This window comes from Arachis ipaensis, chromosome B4, assembly GCF_059453495.1.
Source record: "Arachis ipaensis isolate K30076 ecotype BB chromosome B4, ASM5945349v1, whole genome shotgun sequence".
Lineage (NCBI taxonomy): Eukaryota > Viridiplantae > Streptophyta > Magnoliopsida > Fabales > Fabaceae > Arachis > Arachis ipaensis.
Genome location: NC_142439.1, coordinates 128,099,770 through 128,106,200, shown reverse-complemented (window position 1 = coordinate 128,106,200; position 6,431 = coordinate 128,099,770).

Here is a 6,431-nt window from a genome sequence, read left to right as displayed (position 1 = left end):
CTCGGTTTGGCTTAGATCCTATTTTATTACTCAAATCGGAAAGCCAATGTTTTAATGATTTTAAATGAATTCGGCGAAATGAGTTATGCTATTCTCCCCTAAAGACTTGAGACTCTGTCGAGAAACTTTGTTATAAAATCCCATTGTGGGATGGGTGATTTTGAATGTTCCCAAAATGAATCTTTAACTTTCCATGGTTTTGGAAGTTTTGGAAAGAGAATGCCGAGAGTGGCTTTGTTTTAAAAAGGGAACTCACTTTGAGTAAATTTGGCTTATGAGCCTGAGATGATTTGAGAAATGAGATCTTTAAAGCCAAGGCTGAAAAGAGTTGAAACTTGATTTCAAAGTGAAATGAATTGAGAAAATGATTTATGGCTTAAATACCGATTTTATGAATTTGATGATTTTGAATGGGGAAGTGTTGTTTTATTATGAGCCGGAATGGCTATGTATGATTATGAATATTGACTGGTTCTGGATTGAACCGTGAGCCGGAATGGCTGTGTGTGATTATCAATATTGGCTGGTTCTGGACTGAACCGTAAGCCGGATGGCTGAGATGGATGTTGATCCATGGATGAGAATAAATGCATGTATATGCTGAATTATTGATAATTGTGATTTTTGCACTTCCACTATTGGAGATGAGGGTTTCCCTGGGTAGTAGCAATGGCTAGCCACCATGTGCTCCAGGTTGAGACTCGAAGCTCTGTTAACCCAATGTCGTAAGTGTGGCCGGGCACTGTGAAAGGCCCAGATGAGCTCGCCCCCATAAATATTCACCAGTGATGGTGATGGATAAATATTCACCAGTGAGGGTGATGGATATGGATCATGATTATGATCAAGTTTATGATGAGTATAACTCGAGTTGGGGATGCACGACAGAGGGACAGTCCAATGGTTAGCTACCAGGACTTGTCGGGTTGGCTCTATAACCGACAGATGATATCATCAGCCACTAGGGACAGGCATGCATCATATGCATTTGTGTGACATTGGTTGGGTGTGCATATTATACTTGGTTTGCCTATGTGATTAATTGCTAACTGTTCTACTTGTAATAACTGTTTGTTTGTGCTTGAACTTCCTATGTGTGTTTGCATCTGGGACTCTGTCGGATTGTGGTGATTGGTTGTTGGTTGGATTGTTTGGGCCTAGGGCCGTGGTTGGATTGTTTGGGCCTAGGGCCATGGTTGGAATGAGATGAACTGATGGTTGATTTCGGTTTTGTGTTTCTGATTTGGAATAAAATATGAAAGGCTATTTTGGTTCAGCATAGATAAACCTTTTTGAAAGGCTTTTGAGTTTTTGAGAATTGAACAGTTCCTCTTTCAGAAAAGATTTCCGACTTTACTTTTATTGTAAATCGCTATTTTTGAAAAGAGGCATAAGACGGTTATTAATCACTGGCGCGGTTATCTTCACGTATCCTATTACAGTAATTCCCAAAAACCCTCTACTGAGAACCCTTTCGAGGATGATGTTCTCACCCCCCTACATTTTTCCCCTTTCAGGATATGGGCGCAGAAGTTATGAAGAGCTTATTGTTGTGATGCTCTGTATTGTTTTAGTTATGGTTTATTGTACCCTCGCCTTTATCTTGATATATATTCTGTAAGAGGGATAGGAATTGTATTGGTTAATGTTGTAATATTATTTATATATATTTATGTATATATATGGATGTACTCTTTATGAGTTTTTGTACGTTGTATGGTATTTATGGATGTACGTTATCGAACGAAAGAATTTTTGGGAGCGGTATTGCGGTTTAAAGTTTTAAACAGGCTCATATTTTAGTATTAAATAATGTAAAAGTCGTCGTAATGTCTGAGCTATCAAAGGCGCGCAGCCGGAAGCATGAGCTTTGGTAGTTAGGGTGTTACACTGGAAAGACATATACATATGATCTTAGGGGGATTTGGTGGAGGCGGCCTCACAAAGTCATCTCGCAAGAGGTACTTGAAGGAAGTCTACCAGGTCGGGGGTGAGGCTCCTGACCTCTCAACCATCTCATTCACCAAAGAAGATGGGCAAGGAATCATTCCTGGACATGATGATCCAGTGGTGATAACCATGATCCTTGCCAACGCCCATCTTCACAGAACCCTGGTAGATCAAGGGAGCTCAGCCAACATCCTTTTCAAACCAGCATTCGATAAGCTGGGGTTGGATGAAAAGGAGTTAAGAGCTTATCCTGACACCCTGTATGGACTGGGGGATATACCAATAAAACCACTAGGATTTATACCCCTTCACACAACTTTTGGAAAAGGGGCAAAATCTAAAACTCTGAGCATCGACTTCATAATCATCGACGTGGGGTCAACCTACAATGCCTTAATCAGCAGAACTATCCTATACTCCTATACTCCTCTACGAGTTTCCTTGGTGGATGTATACAGGAAAATTTGCCATACTGAAAGACTACCTCCTCCTAGACCCATCAAAAGTAAAAAAAGGGGGAGGGGGGAGTCGTGGCGACTACTGTGAGTACCATAAAATATATGGTCACTCAACGAATGAGTGTTACGACCTAAAAAACGTGATAGAAAAGCTGGCCAGAGAAGGTCGGCTGGACAGATATCTCGTTGAAAGGTCGGATCACCATGGGAAAAGGAAGCGAGACGACGAGGACCGAAGAGATCCACCACTGCAGACCCCAGAAAGACATATACATATGATCTCGAGGGGATTTGGTGGAGGCGGCCTCACAAAGTCATCTCGCAAGAGGCACTTGAAGGAAGTCTACCAGGTCGGGGCGAGGCTCCTGACCTCCCAACCATCTCATTCACCAAAGAAGATGGGCAAAGAATCATTCCTGGACATGATGATCCAGTGGTGATAACCATGATCCTTGCCAATGCCCATCTTCACAAAACCCTGGTAGATTAGGGGAGCTCAGCCGACATCCTTTTCAAACCAGCATTCGATAAGCTGGAGTTGGATGAAAAGGAGTTAAGAGCTTATCCTGACACCCTGTATGGACTGGGGGATACACCAATAAAACCACTAGGATTCATACCCCTTCACACAAATTTTGGAAAAGGGGCAAAATCCAAAACTCTGAGCATCGACTTCATAATTGTCGACGTGGGGTCAGCCTACAATGCCTTAATCAGCAGAACTACCCTAAATCGACTCGGAGCAGTGGTATTCACCCCTCACCTTTGCATGAAATTCCCAACACCAGAGAGAATAGCAACCATCAAGGGAGACCAGAAGTTGGCAAGGAAATGCTACAATGAAAGCCTGAACCTGAGAGGAAAAGGCAAGGAGGTGCACACAATTGAGCTCAGAGGGGTTCGAGCCAAGGAAGAATTGCGACCATAATCCGGGGGAAAAACTGAGGAGGTACAGGTCAGAGAAGAGGAAGGAAAAAATACCAACATAGGAGCCAACCTGAAAGAAGATTTGAAGAAAAAGCTTATAAGGCTCCTACGAGAAAATTCCGACCTCTTCGCTTGGAAAGCTTCTGACATGCCAGGGATAGATCCCGAACTCATATCTCACAAACTATCAGTATACCCCGGTTCGCGACCTGTTTATCAAAGAAGAAGGAAGCTTAGACCTGAACGAGCTCAAGTAGTGGAAGAACAAGTGCAAGCCCTTCTAGAAGCCGAGTTCATCAAAGAGGTCAAATATTCGGCGTGGCTGGCAAATGTGGTGCTAGTCAAAAAACAAAACGGCAAATGGAGGATGTGTGTCGATTACACCGACCTGAACAATGCGTGTCCTAAAGACCCATATCCACTTCCAAGCATTGATACCCTAGTCGACTCCAGCTCAGGGTATCAGTACTTGTCGTTCATAGATGCATACTCGGGATACAATCAAATCCCGATGTACAAGCCGGATCAAGAGAAAATATCATTCATCACGCCTAGAGCAAACTATTGCTATGTGGTCATGCCCTTTGGGCTGAAAAACGCTGGAGCCACATATCAAAGGCTGATGAATAAGGTGTTCGCACCTCACCTTGGGGGATTAATGGAAGTCTACGTAGACGACATGCTAGTAAAGACCAAGGATGAGGCCGACCTCCTGGCTAACCTTTCGCAAGTTTTCAATACCATAAGGACGCATGGGACGAGGGTAAATCCTGCAAAATGTACCTTTGCGATGGAGGCAGGAAAATTTCTGGGATTCATGCCTACACAAAGGGGAATCGAAGCTAATCCTGACAAGTGTAAAGCAGTCTTAGAAATGAAAAGCCCGACTTGCTTAAAAGAGGTCCAGCAGCTGAACGGCCGACTTGCCGCCCTTTCCAGGTTCTTGGCGGGATCAGCATTAAGATCCCTACCACTCTTCTCTCTACTAAGAAAAGGATGCCTGTTTGAATGGACTCCTGACTGCGAAGAAGCATTCCATCAATTCAAAAGGTTTTTAAGCCAACCTCCCATTCTGGCCCGACCTAAAGTTGGAGAAGAACTCATCCTGTATTTGTCCGTAGCAGATAAAGCTGTAGCATCAGCTCTAATACGGGAAGACGAGGTTGGGCAGCATTCTGTATACTTTACCAACAAAGTCCTACAAGACCCTGAATTAAGGTATCAAAAACTTGAAAATTTTGTATATGCCTTAATTGTAGCATCTCGAAGGTTACGGCCTTATTTCCAAGCTCACACAATAAAGGTTTGAATGAACCAACCCATGAAATAAATCCTCTAAAAGATGGATATTGCGGGTAGAATAGTTCAGTGGGCAATAGAGCTATCCGAGTTTGACTTGCAGTACAAAACTTGGACGACAATAAAAGGCCAATGCTTCACCGACTTTGTAGCAGAATATGCAGGAGACCAAGAGGAAGAATCCACTACGTGGGAGCTATATGTAGATAGATCCTCTAACAAAATCGGAAGCGGTGCAGGCATAATACTAGTCAACCAAAGGGGAACGCAAATAGAAGTCTTTCTCAAATTTGACTTTCCAGCTTCTAACAATTAGGCAGAATATGAAGCCTTGATTGCAGGATTAAAGTTGGCAGAAGAAGTCGGTGCAACCAAGGTAGTCGTGTTCAGCGACTCTCAAGTGGTGACTTCTCAAATAAATGGAGAGTATCAGGCTAAAGACCCCAATATGAAGAGGTACTTGGACAAAACCGTAAAGTATCTTGGGTGCTTTGCAGAAACCGAGGTCAAGCATATAACTCGGGATCTAAATAGCAGAGCAGACGCCCTCTCCAAGCTGGCAAGTACCAAACCAGGAGGGAATAATAAAAGCCTGATCCAAGAAACTGTCCAAGAACCCTTTGTGGCAAAAATAGAGGCCAAACAAGACGTCCTTGAAATATCCGGATTAGACCTCGGATGGATGAGCCCTTTAATCGAATACCTAAAATTCGATCTCCTACCCAAAGAGAAAAAAGAGGCCAAGAAAATCCGAAAGGAAGCACAAAACTACACTCTGGTGAAAAACATCCTCTATAAAAGGGGGATATCAACACCATCACTAAAGTGCATCCCAACCTCAAGGACAATAGAAGTCCTAGAGGAGTTCTACAATGGCATCTGTAGAAACCATCTCAGAGCCAGGTCGCTAGCTAGGAAAGTAATCCGAGCTGGGTTCTTCTGGCCGACCTTGCAGAAAGATGCCATCGAATTCATGAAGAAATGCTAGTCATGCCAAATGCATGCGAACTTCCATGTTGCTCCCCCCGAGAAACTAATTAGTATAACTTCTCCATGGCCTTTCACAAAATGGGGATTAGACTTATTAGGATCCTTTCCCCAAGCGCCTGGACAAGTAAAATACCTAATAGTAGAGCTAGACTACTTCACAAAGTGGATTGAAGCAGAGCCACTGGCCTTCATCACCGCCCAGAGAAGTCGGAAATTTCTCTACAAAAATATTATCATAAGGTATGGGGTTCCTCACTCCATCACCACCGATAATGGCACTCAGTTTACCGACTCTACCTTTAGAAACCTGGTAGCCAGCTTGAAGATCAAGCATCAGTTCACCTCGATAAAACATCTACAAGCGAATGGACAAGCCAAGGCAGCCAACAAAGTTATACTGGCAGGGTTAAAGAAAAGGTTGTAAGATGCAAAGGGAGCCTGGGCTGAAGAACTCCCTCAAGTACTATGGGCTTATCGGACTACACCTCAGTCTGCCACAGGGGAAACACCCTTCCGACTTGCTTATGGCATAGAAGCCATGATACCAGTTGAAATCAACGAGCAAAGTCCAAGGGTGAGCTTCTACGACGAGGTTGGAAACATACAGGGGCACAAGGAAGAACTTGAGCTACTCCCTGAAGTCCGAGAACAAGCCCAGATAAGAGAAGCAGCATTGAAATAAAGGATGACGAACAGATATAACAAAAAGGTCATTCGAAGAAGTTTCACCCCAGACGACTTGGTTTTGATTAGAAATGACATTGGAGTCAACAAATCTGGGGACGGAAAGCTTACTACTAATTGGAA